General features: G+C 45.8%; 2 long non-coding RNA genes across 3 annotated transcripts; one reads left to right on the forward strand and one right to left on the reverse strand.

Annotated features, from left to right (window-relative positions):
- Window positions 1-864: 864 nt before the first annotated feature.
- Window positions 865-7312, reverse strand: LOC111556567. Its single transcript, XR_002736074.2, has 3 exons — window positions 7176-7312; window positions 5582-5641; window positions 865-2426 (listed from the first exon to the last, which is right to left on the reverse strand). It is a non-coding gene; the product is annotated as an uncharacterized LOC111556567 (long non-coding RNA).
- On the forward strand, window positions 3978-15250 carry LOC102901587. 2 transcript variants are annotated; one of them, XR_002145323.2, is made up of 5 exons: window positions 3978-4171; window positions 7232-7394; window positions 7490-7882; window positions 13390-13532; window positions 14901-15250. It is a non-coding gene; the product is annotated as an uncharacterized LOC102901587 (long non-coding RNA). The 2 variants fall into 2 exon arrangements; XR_441240.5 differs by lacking the exon at window positions 7490-7882.
- Window positions 15251-15566: the final 316 nt, after the last annotated feature.

Below are 15566 nucleotides of genomic sequence, written 5' to 3' on the forward strand. Positions count from 1 at the left end.
TCATCCCTACGTGCTTGGAGAAGAATGGGAAGTAACTGGAATGACATATGTCAGAATGTCATTGGCCTTGCCAATATTTTTTTTAAGTTTATTATTTTGAGACAGAGAGAGAGAGCAAGCGAGCCAGTGAGGGAGGGGCAGAGAGAGAGAGACAGAGAGAGAGAGAGAGAGGGAGAGAGGGAGGGAGAATCCCAAGCAGTCTCCATCCACACTGTCAGCACAGAGCACCATGCAGGGCTCCTTCCCACCAACAATGAGATCACGACCTGAGTGGAAATCAAGAGTTGGGCACTTAACCAACAGAGTCACCCATGTGCCTCTGGCCTTGCCCATTTTCTGCCTGATCTCTGCTTGGGTGATTTACTTTCTTTTTTCTTTAAATGTTTATTTATTCTTGAGAGAGAGAGAGACAGAGACAGAGACAGAGTGCAAGCAGGGGAGGGGCAGAGAGAGAGGGAGACACAGGATCCTAGTAGGCCCCGGGCTCTGAGCTGTCAGCGCAGAACCTGACGTGGGGCTCAAACTCACAAACCATGAATCATGACCTGAGCCAAAGTCGGATGCTTAACCGACTGAGCCACCCACGCGTCCCTGCTTAGGCGATCTTCTAAACCATTCTTAAAGATATTCATAGATTCCAGTTACTCTTGGAACAGGCAGTCATGCCCCACACCTAGCACAGAGCCCGGCACCAAGTAGGCACTCAGACGTTTGCTGAGTGCTCATAAATCGCCCTACCCAAGAGGCTCTTATACTCTCATGCCCTGCCACACGTGTGTTCCTTACAGTGTGCTTGGCTGTTGGTTTCTATGCCTTCGTCGCAGTGAGGCGCACTGCGAGTACTTTGTTACCAATCATACGGCATCAAGTCCGAGAAGCTTTTATTTGAGAAAGAGAGAAGATCTGAAAGAGAGCTTAGCTTATCATAATGTCTCTTGCACCGCACCCGGCATTTCCGTTTGCTCTTAGCGGGAAAGCCAAGGGCAGAGTCACAGCAGGATTGCGGGGCCTGGCGCACGACCTCTGTAGAGGCAGTGGGGGCCGTCTGGGGTATGTAGCTTTTGTCCAAGTGTCCTGACGTAGTCAGGGGGCGGGGGTGGAAACAAGCATGAGCCTTGCCGCTGAAACATTCATTCCTCATCGTGGGGTGGATGGCCAGCTCTTCAGCTTCCCCCTTGCCAGGCCGGATATGCACAGATCTGCCCAGGGGACTGGATGTTTAGCACACTCCTGAAGAACAGTTTAATTGTCTGAGTGGGTCTCTGAGGACCTGCCCCCATTAGCATGAGAGTGATTCCTGAAAGTTGCCCAAACATAGCTGTGTCCTAACAACAGGGCGCCGGTGACCTCTGAACCACGCCTCTCTCCATAGCCTTGGCTATTTCAAAGAGATCATTAACAAGGTGGAATTGGGTGCCCCCAGGGTCACTGCACAATATACATTGTTACTGTCTTTTAATGGACTTTCCCCAGACACGGTGATTCTTAAACTGCAGCGTCGGCAGCTGCTAACGCCAGGCTGAGCCACGCTGTCTGCAAGGAGAGAGCCGGCCTGCCAGTCCTGCCAGAGCAGATCTGAGCTTGGGCAGATGGATCGGGCTGAGAGAGAGGAGGAGGGGACGTGGGCTTAAGGGGAGGGGGCACCAGCGGAGAAGCCTGGCAGCCCTCGGAGGTCTTTGTTATTGATTTAGCGTGAGGACTGAAAGTGGCAGGCAGGCAGGTGGCAGGGGCTGGCGGGCGGGGAAGACAGGTGTAGGCGGTCGTGGGCAGTGATTAGCCGGGGTGTTCCAGATGTGGCTGGGGGTGTCAGCTGGTGGTGACGAACGTGGGTGCTTCTGAGGGGCGTGGCGTCAGATGGTGGTTTCAGAATGCAGATGCGAGAGTTCGGGGCCCCCCCCTCGCTGCTTCCACACCGCTTCACACGAGTTCTACTCTCCCGAGCATGCGCGTTCAACTTCATCTTTACTTCCGCGTCGCGACTACCCCTTCCCTACATTCCTCTCTAGGCCAAGGGCAGGAATATGCAGATTACTCTCCCCCAGCCTTCAGCCTTCAGCCTTCACCCAATTTTGGAGATGATCACACGGACCGAGCGCCCTCGATCATGTACGAGCAAGTACAATCAATTACGATCATGCGCGTTCACGTGAGAAACATACCTGGTGGCAGAGGACGTTCATAGTCCACGGTCTTCTTTGCCTGCTTCCTTTTTGAAAACCTGCCTCCGATTTTTATAAAAAGATTTTTATCGAAGTAGAATATACACAAAAAGTAAACATAGTAGTACCACTCCCACTGGATCAAGAAACAGATAATTCACAGCACTCCAAAAGCTTTTCTTAGTCTGTTCCAGTCACACTAACTCTGTTCTGGCCTTCTTCTCCAAAAGTGGCCACATGCCTTCAATCACCACAGATTCGTTTTGGCTGTTTAGGAATTAAAAAAAAAATTTGTTAATATTTATTTATTTTTGAGAAGAGAGAGACAGAGCATGAGCAGGGGAGGAGAGAGAAAGAGGGAGACACAGAATCCGAAACAGGGTCCGGGCTCTGAGCTGTCAGCACAAAGCCCGACACGGGACTTGAACTCACCGACCGTGAGATCATGACCTGAGCTGAAGTCAGACGCTCAACTGACTGAGCCACCCAGGCGCCCCATGTTTCGGAATTTTATATGAATGGACCCAGACACAATGCATTATGGTCTAGCCAGCTCTTTCTGCTCAATGTTTGTATGCAATGTTTGTTCTTTTTCATTGCTGTATACTATTCCACCAGCTGAGTCATTCACAATTATCTGTTCCACTATTGAGAAACATTTGGATTATTTATGGATTTGGGTTACGATGAATAATGATGTCCTGATCATTTTAACAGGTATTTCGTTCTATATATGCATCCATTTCTGTATATTTGGGAATGGAGTTGTTAGAATCATAGGGTATGGGTATGCTCAGCTGTAGTAAGAACTGTTTAGTAGAAAGGATTTTGCAAAACCATGTGCCATGCCTTGGCCTTGATGTTATGGCACCAGCCCCCCTCCACACCACAGGGGCCCAGGAACTCACCACAAACCAGTCATGTCTCAGGAATCTTGTTGGACCACTCAGCCTCTTACCCACTTTGACATGTGGCTCTCCCTATTCATCTACTCTTGCGTCCTGACCCTTATGAACTCTGGCTCCCTATGACCATTTCAGGCCTTCCTTGCTTCAATGACCCCTTTGTATCTGCTTCTGTGACTCACTGACCAATTAAACTCTTGACTACACTCCATCCCCAATCACAGAGTTCTGGTGTGGCCTCCACAGAGCTCATTCAGGCCAGCCCCAGCTCCTGGCCTGTGTGTTAAGAGTGGGTAGAGCGATCGGAAGGAGAGCTTTGCCATCCCAAGAAGAGAAGCAAGTGAACTGTAAGACAGGCAGATCAATGAAATTGGCTGTTTTCATTATTAATGGGCCCAATTTGTCCTGGGTTAGTGGCTATTTACAAAATTTCAAGATGCCCAGCCCTTTGAACTTCCCTGTGTCCCGACCAGATTTCCTTGCTATGGTGAATGTGTGTGCGTGTGCACGCGTGCGTGTGTGCATGGGCATGTGTGTGATGTGTCTCTGTCTCCCAGCGTCTGTGACTTGCATGTCTGCAAGCAAGTGCTTGCACCCAGAAGGAGGGTGTGATGAGACGCTGTCACGTGGCTAGCCGCGGGCGGTGAGTCAACAAGCTCCCCCACAGCCACCTCACTGGAGTGGAGGGAACAGGAACCACCACACTTGGCAACTTGGGCTGTGTCCACATGGTTGGAAACAATCTGTGAAGTGAGTCAGATCCATTGAGAAAACAATTAAGTCAGTGGGAAAAGAAAATCAGTAGGCCAGGTTATTTGGCATGGTGAAAGAAAGCAGCCCATTGTTTGTTCACATTTGTCCCTTTCCAGCTGGTCATTGTGACACTAGCTGATGCTGGGCTTGCCTACACAAGTGCTTTTAACAGTTTGACCCAGACTCTGTCTACACAGCTCTAAAACCACCCAGCGAGCTTGTCCAGAGTCAAAGAATCAACTATCTGCCTCACTAGTAATTCTGTCCTCAGGACTGTTTTATGGGGATCCCACTGAAAATGATGGCAGATATTTTGGGGCAAGATGGAACTTTGGGGCTGCTCCACCACTTCTGGTGAGTTCCATGTCTGAGGACTGAGTAGCTTCAGGCAGCTCTAGATAATATCTGGCCACTGGTATGGGAGGCAGGGATAGGGGTCAGATGAAGTTCAAAACTGTGAAATCCAGAGATAATCCCCCCAAATCATGCTGACCACCTGTTTTGTTCTCGCTTAGGATTGTTGGGTGAGTGACCCCAGAAGAGACAAACTTCTAATTCTGGCCTCTTGGAGATCATTATCCCAACTCCCAGGTTTTTTTTAAGCTTTATTTTTTTTAATGTTTATTTCTTTATTTTGAGAAAGAGAGGGTGTATGCAAGTGGGGGAGAGGGGCAGAGAGAGAGAGGGAGAGACAGAATCCCAAGCAAGCTCCATGCTCAGTGCATAGCCTGACACGGGGCTCGATCCCACGACCGTGAGATCATGACCTGAACCGACATCACGAGTCAGATGCTTAACCGACTGAGCCACCCGGGCATCCCCCAACTCCCAGAACTTAAAGGGGAGAAAAGGGAGGCCCAGGGAGATACAGAGACATACACAGGGCTACACAGGTAAAAAGTGAGTGTTCACTTGGCTAAATTTAATTGCACCTGGCTGTCTCCAGTTAAGGTGCTAATGAACCAGGAGACGCACATACAACATAGCAACTTGTAATGGACATGTTGAAAAGGAATGGGTTATGAAGTAGAATTCTCTCTTAAGAACTAGGGAGCTTCTCTGAGTCCTTTTTTGGGCACCTTTCCTGTATCCAGCTGCTAGTTACCTGCAAGAACTCTCATCAATCTCCAAAGAACAGCGGTGTCCAAAAGTTGGGGAATGTGTATGATGTGGCTTTGGCTGGAGCATATTTATGACCTGGAGTGTGCTCTAATTGTGCAGATATTCCCATAAATGTTATTTTATTAAGTTGAGCTACAGTAAATCTGTCATCTCCATAAGTAACACCACAGTGAATCTGTAGGTAAGCTCAGAATACTGCCGTGAGCCATGCTGGGCTATTAGCTTCAGTCCAATGTTGTTATCTGCGCAGTTATAGCATCTCAGGGGCAAAACTCAGGCACTGCGTTTACAAGATTTGGTTCCTCATGCATGCCCTTGGCTCCCAAAGACAACAGAAATGGCTACAAAAGACGGGGGCGAGAAAACCAGAGAATGCTGAATGTTTGCTTCCTCGAGCCCGTTTGGAAACAGCTCAGGCCAACATAGAGAGCTGGAACAGGGAATTCAGCGTCTTGGGTTCCATTGTTACTCTTATGAACTTCTCAACCTAAGGAAGATCCGTTGGTGTGACGGGTCTCACACCTGCCATCTTGGAAATGGCGGCACGGTAGGCATGCCTCTCCATGGTAAATACCGCAGTCCTGGAAGCCACGTTGTTGAGATCTCAGGGTGAAAGCAATAATAATTAAGTGTATCTATTACCTGGTCTGATATCCTCTGACCACCACCTGGAGAGGGTCCATAATCCACTATCTCCTTCCCCTGGGGAAAGAAAGGAAAGGAGATTAATGATGTCTCTTCCTCCAGGGAAATTTATGACACGTTGATATCCAAGCACTTTGTTCATGAATCCGGGTGACTCATGTCTACTTGTGGTGTAGAAGCCAGACTATTGTAAACATAGCATTCCTGAGTATATTAGGAATTTTCCAGAGCTGACAACATTCAAGAACAATCAGGTTCAGCCCTAGTCCTTGCCCCTCAAAACCGATCGCGGGATCCCAGTTGTGAGGCAGTACAGTGAGTTCAGAGGAAGCAGTCTTTGAAGGGACAAAATTGGGAGGCATTTGCTTTAGCGCTCTGGATTGAATTAGTTGTTATTCATTACAGGAAATCACATTTCATAGTTCCTAAGAAATAAGACAAACGTTTTTAAGATTTGATTCCACATCCAATAGAATCTCTCTCCACAGCCTTTTCAGAGCATCACTGTAAAGTCCCCCCAGCCCCCGCCATTTTTTTTTTTTTTTTTTTTTATTAACCTGAGAAGAAAATGAACTGAGTTTGGAGAAGGATGTTAGGCGGACACAAGGGAGGGTTTACAGACCCGGGGAAAATGCACTTGAAGAAAAAATGCCACAAACCGGGGTCAGCAGACATTAAATTACAGACATGCCCATGGTTTGTCCAGATTGGTTAGAACATGTTTCTTTTCAGCAGTAAAAAACAAGAGCCATTAACAAGCAAAGATGTTAGATGGAATTAAGTGGCGTTCAAACGATGAAAGGGGAATTTAAGGAGCTAACCTTCCACTGCCCAGGCAGTTTACCCAGTCAATTAAAACACAAGACTGTCTTTCCCACCGTCCTGCCATCAACGGGAGAAAGTGACTCTGATAGGCCACAAGGCTTGGCTGCCATATACCCTCACGCAGCCGTCCTTCCCAGAGCCTCCTGACGGCTTCAGGTGACTAATTGGCCAGCTAAGCACGATACATTTCGCTTGAGCATCTTGTGTCTCGTGGTGGTTGCCTGATGCCTCCCTGATGCAAGGCACTGTCATAGATCACCGCCATCCTACAGGCACGCCACCCAGATAGCAACCATAGGATTGTCAACAGAACGATTCGCACACCGGCAGCAGCAGCTAAACGCAGCGCAGTTCGCGACCCCAAGCACGACACCAAGATTCTAAATGGGATGTTGCAGCAGCAAAGATTCTAAAACACAACTGTGTCACTGGGGCATTCAGAGGGTGTCACGACCTGTAACTGACAGGCACAGCTGCCCTGGTTTCCCCCTGGGCACAGCATTCTTGCATTCCCCTGGGCCTCCTGTTGCATTGCGGCTGCTTATTTGCTTGCATCCGCAAGCAGGGAGCAGGTATCCTGCAGAAATAGTCCGGGAGTGGTGTCTGATTCCCATAGGCCTTTGCAGCCAGCTCTAACGGAATGATTTCCAATATTCAGTTTCTGAGAATTCTAACCATGATAGGCAGACCATGGCAGATCTTAATGACAATAATATCATCTCACATTTTCATGGCATTTAACAGTTTACAAAGTGCTTTCACATACATTATCACATTTAATCCCGGTGAGGTCGATACTCTCTTCTTTTTTTCTATTGGCAGCTTGGTGTAGTGGAAAGAGCACTGGACCCAGGCAGACGTAAGTTCAAATCCCGGCAATGACCACCCACCAGCTGTCCAACCACAGACGACGTGCTCCCATTCTTCCAGTGTCCTTTTTTGTACCTGTAAGATGGGGAATCATTTCTACTACCCGTAAGATGAGGTATGCGGTAAGAATTAAACAGCCTATATAAAAACACAGTGTAGGTCCTGATGCATAGAAGCACCGGATAATCGTTACTTTCTATCCACTTACAGAAGAAAACGAAGCTGGAGAGGTTAAGGGAATTGCTCAGAGTAACAGCTAGTAAACGGCAGAACTGAGACTTCATTTATTTTACAAACATTATTGAACACCTACTATATGCCAGTGCCTCAGGCATAGGAAAGTGGATAAGTCCTAATTCTAGTTCTCGAAATGTTCACAGTAGAGTGCCAGAGCCTGAAACGCAAATAATCAATTACAGTCTAGTGTGATGTGAAAAGCAAGACGTATTTAGGGAATGTCCTAAAGCCCAGGGGTGGGCCCAGGTATCGACACAGGAAGTGAGTCTTAAGGAGAGGACCCTTCAGAGGAAGCAGCCACGGAGTTCAAGCTGGAATATACATCAGCAGGCGGACGCTGCAGCCAAGAGGGGATTCGAGGGACAGGTGAGAGGGAGAGAGGAGGAAGCAAGGGTGGGCAGAGTCAAAGGGGCTCACAGGGGATGCCGCAAGGTGATCCCCTTCATCCAGTCCGCGCTGGAGCGAACCCATGGGATGACTTCACATAGGGACCCAAGGTGGTCAGATTTGCATTTTTGAGATCGGGGCAGCAATGTGGAAGATCGACTGCAGGAAGGAGATAATGGAAGCAGTAGTTCAATGAGAGATAATGAGGCTGTGAACTAAGAAAGTGGCAGAGCAGACAATTTTGAGAGGTGTAGCAGAGTCAGAATTGACAGGGAGAGGCCATTGATTTGATGTCGAGGCATGAGAGAAAGAGGAGTCAGGAAGAACTCCCAGGTTATTAGCTTGGATGGCCGGGTGAATAGGTGCCCCCCCCCCCCCGACACAGCGGGGAGTGGGCTTGAAGGGTCAATAATGAGTTCATTTGGACTTGCTTGTTCTGGGAGACCTGGGGACATCTAGAAGCAGGTGTGCAGGAGAGGGCTGTGAGTCGAGCTTGGGAGAGAAGGGGGGTGCCGTGCTCTGATCTGGGGGTCCCTGGCTTTTAGATGGTGGTTGAAGTTGGACGTAGGCTAAGACCACAGAGCAGGAAGAAAAGAGGGTCATGGAGAGCTCTAGGGAACACCCAACATTCAGGTGCTAGAATAAGGACTGTCAGAGTCGCAGAAGTCCCAGGAGAAAGAGGGGCTTAAGACTCCAAGGGAGACAAGCATTTTGTGATGGCGCAAGCAGATGGAGGTGTCAAAATCTACCCAGGGTCAAAGAAGATGGAAACCGAAACATGCCTATCACATTCGGAAATTAGAAGGTCACTTTGGCGACTTATTTTAAGACGTAGTTAAGAGAAGAACTTTTCCACTTTGGTTGTTGCTGTTGTTACTATGATCCAGAGTAAGAAAAATATGTTATATTATGACCTGGGACAAAAGTTTCATGACCAATACTCGCTCTCTGATATTTCAGACTTTTCTATTCTATTCTATTCTATTCTATTCTATTCTATTCTATTCCATTCATTCCATTCCATTCCATTCCATCCTGTCCCATCCCATATGGATGCTCCTTAGTATGCACTAAATTTGCTTTATGGCCAAATAGTGGGCTGCAAGCTGCAGTTTTAAAAAGCATCGGTTTAGATAGATATAATTTTCCTAGAAGAAGAGACATGTAGGATAAAGGCAATAACACTGGATTTTGAGTGGAGATACCTGATTCATGGCATGACTCAGCTACTTATTGCCTGTGTGACCTTAGATGTGCCCATTAACCTCTATGTGTCTCTTTCATTATCTGTAAAATTCAGGTAATACATTAGCTGTAAAGGGATATTCTGGGGGATCAAAGAAGATAAAATATATGAATGCAAAGAGAGTATGTCTAGAATAGTCTTGGAAAAACTACGACTTTTTAGTCACATTCAAAGAAAGAGCAGAATAACGTCTTATGTGTCCCAGTTGGTTCTAGCTCTCTAACCTGAATCCTGGAGCCATACCACTGCAAAACATACCAAGAACCAGGATGGAACCAAAAAAAAAATCAGGCAAAATTGGTGGTGTTGCTACATTTATAAAATACTCTTGTTCTAATACTATTGTAGCCATCTTAGTTTCCTGATTTATATCCGGAATCTAATAGAGGACTTCCCTTAATAAGAGAAGAGCCAATACAGGCAGTTTTTTTTTTAATGTTTATTTTTGAAAGAGAGAGAGAGAGAGAGAGAGAGAGAGAGAGAGAGAGAGAGAGAGAGAAAGACAGAGGGAGACAGAGAATCCAAAGCAGGCTCTGCACTGACAGCAGACAGCCCAATGTGGTGCTCAGACTCATGGAACCATGAGATCATGACCTCAGCCGTGGTCAGATGCTTAACTGACTGAGTCACCCAGGTGCCTCTACAGGCAAGTTTCCTCACCACTGTGTGAAATGACAGCAGAAAATACCGCAGGCAGACACAGAAAGATGGGATCCCAGTGGCACCTGGGTCCCAGTTGGTTGAGCGTCCAACTCTTGGTTTCGGCTCAGGTCATAATCTCACAGTTCATGGGACCACACCCTGCACTGGGCTCCTTGCTGGCAGTGCAGAGCCTGCTTGGGATTCTCTCTTTGCCCCTACCCTGGCACACATTCTCTCTCTCTCCCTCTTTCTCTCTCTCTCAAAATGAAAAAATAAACTACAAAAAAAAAAAAAAAAAGAAAGAAAGACAGATCCTTTAATATAGGCAATAATCTTTACGAATTCCAGTAGACCAGCTGGTATCACTGTATTAAGGCATAATACAGTAATTGATTTTTATGATTCACTCAACAAACTGCTATATTTTAATACCTAACATATGTGTTGACTTAGGTGTAAGGAAGACAAAGATGACCAAGGCATCATTTCTAACCTCTAAAAATGTGCAAACAGGTGGCTGAGCAGACACATAAATGGATAATTCCAATGAAATGGTACAACTAAAAGAGACATGCATTTGAATATAATAACATATGAACATACCATGAGAGAAAAAAAGAGCAGCCAGCCCAATCTGGAGTTCAGGGAATGCTTCCTGAAGGTCACCCTGCCCAAGATGAGTCTTGGTGTAAGCATTAACAAAGGAAGCTGGGAAAGACATTTCAGAAAGGCAGAATAGTCTAAGAATGCCACAAAAGTACGAGAACCTGTATAGTGTATACACTATCTCTTGAGCATAAAAAGGCAAGAACAAGCTAGACAACAGAGGTAGGTATGGTCGCCATCTTGGAGAGACTTCCCTACCAAGTTAAGGTGCTTAGAGTACATTGCATTGGACATGGAAGCCATTAGTGGGGACCAATCACTCTGGAAGCCTTATGGAGAGGAAGTTAAGAGTAGGTCAGGGACATATTTGGTGATAATTGCAGTGATCCAGGAGAGACATGTTGAGGGCCTGAGAAGCAGTAATAGAGAAGGGAGAGAGAAGTTAGATTTGAGATATATTTTGGATGCTGAGATTAGATGTGGGGGGTTGAGATCATATGACACTCTACTTCAGAGACCAAAAATGAGTAACACTGGCCTATACTGCCCAACAACATTGTCATCCTCAAGTTCGGGGTCCAGTGTGGAAAAATTAAGACAAGTCTGTTGTAAGCACTTGTGACACAAGGTTGAAGATGCTAAGTGTTGAAAGAGAGGCGTAGACACCTGGCTGTGGGAGTCAGAGGAAAGAGGCATAAATTCCAGTTGAGTTATCCAGACAAGGCTTCATGGAAGAAATGGCCTTCAAAGTGGGCTTTGAAAGATATAAAAGATTTCACCATGACTTCATAAGAGGAGAGGGCATTTCTGGTGGAGGAAGCATCCTGAGCAGTCATTGGGACACGGAATGGTGTAGTCTAGGGACAATACCACAGGCTCTGGAGTTACACAAGCCTGGGCTCAAACAGCTCTGTCACATTCTAGGCAGAGAGTTAGGGGTAAGTTACTTTGCTCCTCTGAGCCTCTGTTCCTCATTTGTAAAATAGTTATAATTATCATTTATCTTATGGTTGCTGTATTTAATGAAATAATGTATTTAACTGTGTTTGACTCAAAGCAAGCCATCAGCACAGTTAAGTGCTATCCTCTTGTCATGGCAGAGCAACAGGGAGTGGGGGCTGAGGCAGGGTGTGTCATGTAAAGAAGAATGCATATGGTGCAGAACAAAATGGAGAGTGAAAGTGGGTCAGAGAGCCTGGGAGAGACTGTGCAAGGCCTTGAGTGCTAGACTAAGGAATTTGGACTTTCCTGGGTTGGCAGCTGGGAGCCACTGAAGATTCACAAATAGGGCTGAAGAGTTGAGCTGTGTTGACTGAGATTAATAAGTACCCATACGAAAGATGGTTTGGAGGAGGAAGGGATTGAACACATGACAATCATTTATGAAATTACAAGAGCTCAAATGAGAGGTAATGAAGGTCTGAATTTGTGTAGTGTCAATAAGAATGGGGAAGCGATATTAAACACGGGGGAATCTGTTGAGGTAAAATAAGAGGAAATATCAAATACCCAAATTTCCAATCAAGGTTACTGGAAGGAGCACCAACAAATATTGGGACAGGAGTTGTGGGAGTCAGGGAATAGACAAAATGGTGGCCTTTTTGAAAAACTGAAAAGTTTTGGGGGTTGCTAATGACCTCAATATTCCTTCTCCTCCATGCTGTATAGATGGCTACCCAGCTAAAGACTTCATTTCCCAGTCTCCCTTGCAACAGGTGTTGCCATGTGATTAGGTTCTGACCAATGGGATGTAAGCGGAATGATATGTGCCACTTCCAGATCATTCCCTTAAAAAGAGCCCCTTGTTTTCCATTCTTCTTTCCCTTTCCTAAAGGTCTATATAGGAATGGAGTAGTGAGCCATGCAGGCGAGGGCAACCTCCAAAGCATTAGGATTAGAACAACAAGGGGCCCCAGCAGAGCTGTGCCTCTTACCCAGACCTCTACCAGCTCAGATTTTCACATAAAAGGGAAACACAGCTTAAACAGTCCTCTAATAAAGAGACAATGAGTTTGGTGTATAGCAGAAGGCAGAGGTGGCCAGGAGAGGTCAAGCCTGAACAGTAGCCATAGAGAGGGATCCAGGGTGTAGACAGGGATTTAAGAGTCATGTGAGTCATCATGATGCTTGAAGCCATGTAGTGAGTGAGATTGCTCAGGGAAGCACTGGAGAGAGAGGAGAGGTGAGGACCACAGGGCACCCGGACAGCATGTTTGCTCAGGTGGGAGGGAAGGAAGAGGAGCAGGGACTGAAAGTGAAATGGAGGCAGGTGCACAGCGGCGATGAGCTGAGAAGGAGGAAGAAGAGACAGAAGAGAATAATGGCAGGGTCATCGGGAGAAATTTTTTTCCTTGATGAAGAGTGGCCAACAATGTCAAAATCTGCAGAGGACAAGGGAGGTAAGAACTGAGAAAAGGCCACAAAATTTACAGAGATTAGAGTATACTTAGGACAGGGAGCAATCAAGAAGAAGTCAAATTATGTTCAAAATAATGTGCTTAAGGAGCCTGGGAATTTATTATTTTTTTATTATTTATTTTTTATTTATTATAATTTATTATTTATAGTAAAATGCAAAGAGTTCAATCAATCTAAAATTATTTTTTTAAAAAGTGTAAGGCAAATAATATATGTAGAAACGTCTCCCTCTGGGAGGTAGAGCTTAATCCTCCCTGTCCCTCAGTATGGGCTGGACTTAGTGAGTTGGCTTCTACAGAATAGGATGCAGAGAGGGGAAAAAATAGTAACTTTAGAGTGGAGAAGCCTGGTGAATACCTCCCACCTTACCCAAATGGTCAAGGTCAACTACATCAGTGATAAGTCACATGGATATAATGCGCCCTTGTGTGATGTGTTGAGAAGGGCAATTCAGCTCTGTGGTGGTCTTTCCCAAAACCCATAACCTCAGCCTAGAATTGAGGAAAACATCAGACAAACTCAAATTGAGAGACGTTCTACAAAATACCTGACCAGTATCTTCAAAACTGTCTAGGCCATGAACAACAAGGAAAGACTGAAAAAGTGTCACAGACCAGCAGCTATGGAGACTTGATGATCAAACGTTATGTGGATCGTGGACGGGATTCTGGAACAGAAAAAGAAAGGGTATTACTGAAATCTAAATAAAGTCTGGAGGTTAGTTAATAGTATCGTACCAACATTACCTTCATAGTTTTGATAAATATACCACAGTTATATAAGATGTTAAAATAGGGGAAGCTGGGTGAAGGATATCCTCTCTATTCTTAACTATCTTTGTAACTTGTCTGTAAATCTAAAATTATTTCAGTATAAAAAGTTTGGGGGGTGGAGTTGTTTTGTTTTGCTTTGTTTTTTGAAGGTGTAAGGCAAGGGCAGAGCTAGGTTCTTACTAGGACTAAGTAAGCTTGCAATAGGAAGTATCTGGTCTCCCACTGCCCCACCTCCACCCCCCACCCAAGAAAAACTTTCCGTTAGTCCATTATTACAGTACAATGGAATGTTCAATTTCACACTGTGTGTGACATTCCATGCCAGCTAGAATAGTTAATGCAACTTTACATTTATGACTCTGCTTGGGTGTGAATTATTGTGTTTATGAAAATCTCCATATTAATGTCTGATTGTAAATCATTCTGCCGGCTCCTTTATTAATAGCTCAATTCCCACTACTCACTGCTGCAAGCCATTCAAATTACGGCAACCGTACAGGAAACGGGCTGCTTCCCATTTGTTTCCCATCTAAATTTAACCATCTTGGGCTTTGCTTTAAAGCCACTGTTGCTCTGAATTGTTCAAGCCAGACATGTTTGACTGTGTTCGTTGGTGAAGTTAAGACAGCGTGTCTGAGGGGTAGTTTATTACTCTCTGTTTCTGGATTTCCTGCTCTTCAGAAGCGATCTGGGCGCAGATCCTGGTGGTGTTGGTTCAAACCCTGGCTGTGTTACTAACTGGCTGTGTGATCTCAGCAAGCTATTTAGTCTTTCTGGGTCCCGGTTTCCTCATCTAAAGTGGAAATCATAACACATCATTTTTATTTGTTTGTTTTTTTAATGCTTATTCATATTTTGAGGGGGGAGAGGGCAGAGAGAGAGAGAGAGAGAGAGAGAGAGAGAGAGAGAGACCCAGAAACTGAAACAGGCTCCAGGCTCTGAGCCGTCAGCACAGAGCCTGATGCAGGACTCAAACCCTTGAATCATGGGATCATGACCCAAGCCAGAGTCGGATGCTCAACCAACTGAGCCACCCAGGCACGCCAATCTGAACTATTGTTTTTAGAGTTGGTATGAAAATTGAGCGTGATGTTGTTAGGAAAACTGGTGGTGTAATTGTGGCAGGTAGGAAGCTCTTGGTGGTCTTTTTGTGATGGGAATTATACTAACAATGATGGTATTAATAGTGGGTATAGCTGAAAGAATTTAGGACTGGCATCCAGAAGGTCTGGGTATAGTTCCAGTTTGTCTGTAAACTAGAGTTGTGATCTTGGAAAAGTCACTTTATATCTCTGGCTCTCTGTTTCCCCAGGTGCACAATGAAGGAGCTGCCTTTCTTAAACATCTCTTCCCCAGGCTAGTATTCCAGGCTCTACGTGTGCAACGGTCACCCCTAAAAGGTGTGCCCACCTTCATTCCTTTTTTTCCATCCTTTCCCCAACCACCGCCAGCTCCTCGGGTCAGACAGCTCAACCGGAGGCTACAGAATGTTCAGGAAGGGGCCAGCCTTGGCTTTGCATTTTCAGGCTTCCTCACACGACAGCTCAAATCAGACCCCCTACCCCAGCCCCCTTACCGGCAGGAGGGGAAATATGAAATCTCAGCAGGCAAGGAGGTTTTTTATGCTTCTGTAAATCATTAAAGTGGCCAATATTTCCCTTTGCTGCACTTCTCCCACCTCACAATATTTTTTTTTCCTGCAGTGAAATCCATTCGCCCAGCCTGGAAATGTGGTCACTTTATAGAAAATCTTTAGCTTGTACCAGCACAAATGGATGGGTCTTATTTCCTGTCTACAGTTCATGGTGTTGCAAAGGCATTGCCAAAAACTATTGACTGAGACATAAAAGCAAGAAACGGATGGAAATGAACGTGGGCACGTTCGCGTGTACATTTACAAACACACAGAGCCGAACGTGATCAAGTCTACACTTAAAGGAAGAGATTCCCTGAAGGGACGTCCTAATTCATAACTCAG

This window comes from Felis catus, chromosome D1 (assembly GCF_018350175.1).
Source record: "Felis catus isolate Fca126 chromosome D1, F.catus_Fca126_mat1.0, whole genome shotgun sequence".
In the NCBI taxonomy this organism is placed as follows: Eukaryota; Metazoa; Chordata; class Mammalia; order Carnivora; family Felidae; genus Felis; species Felis catus.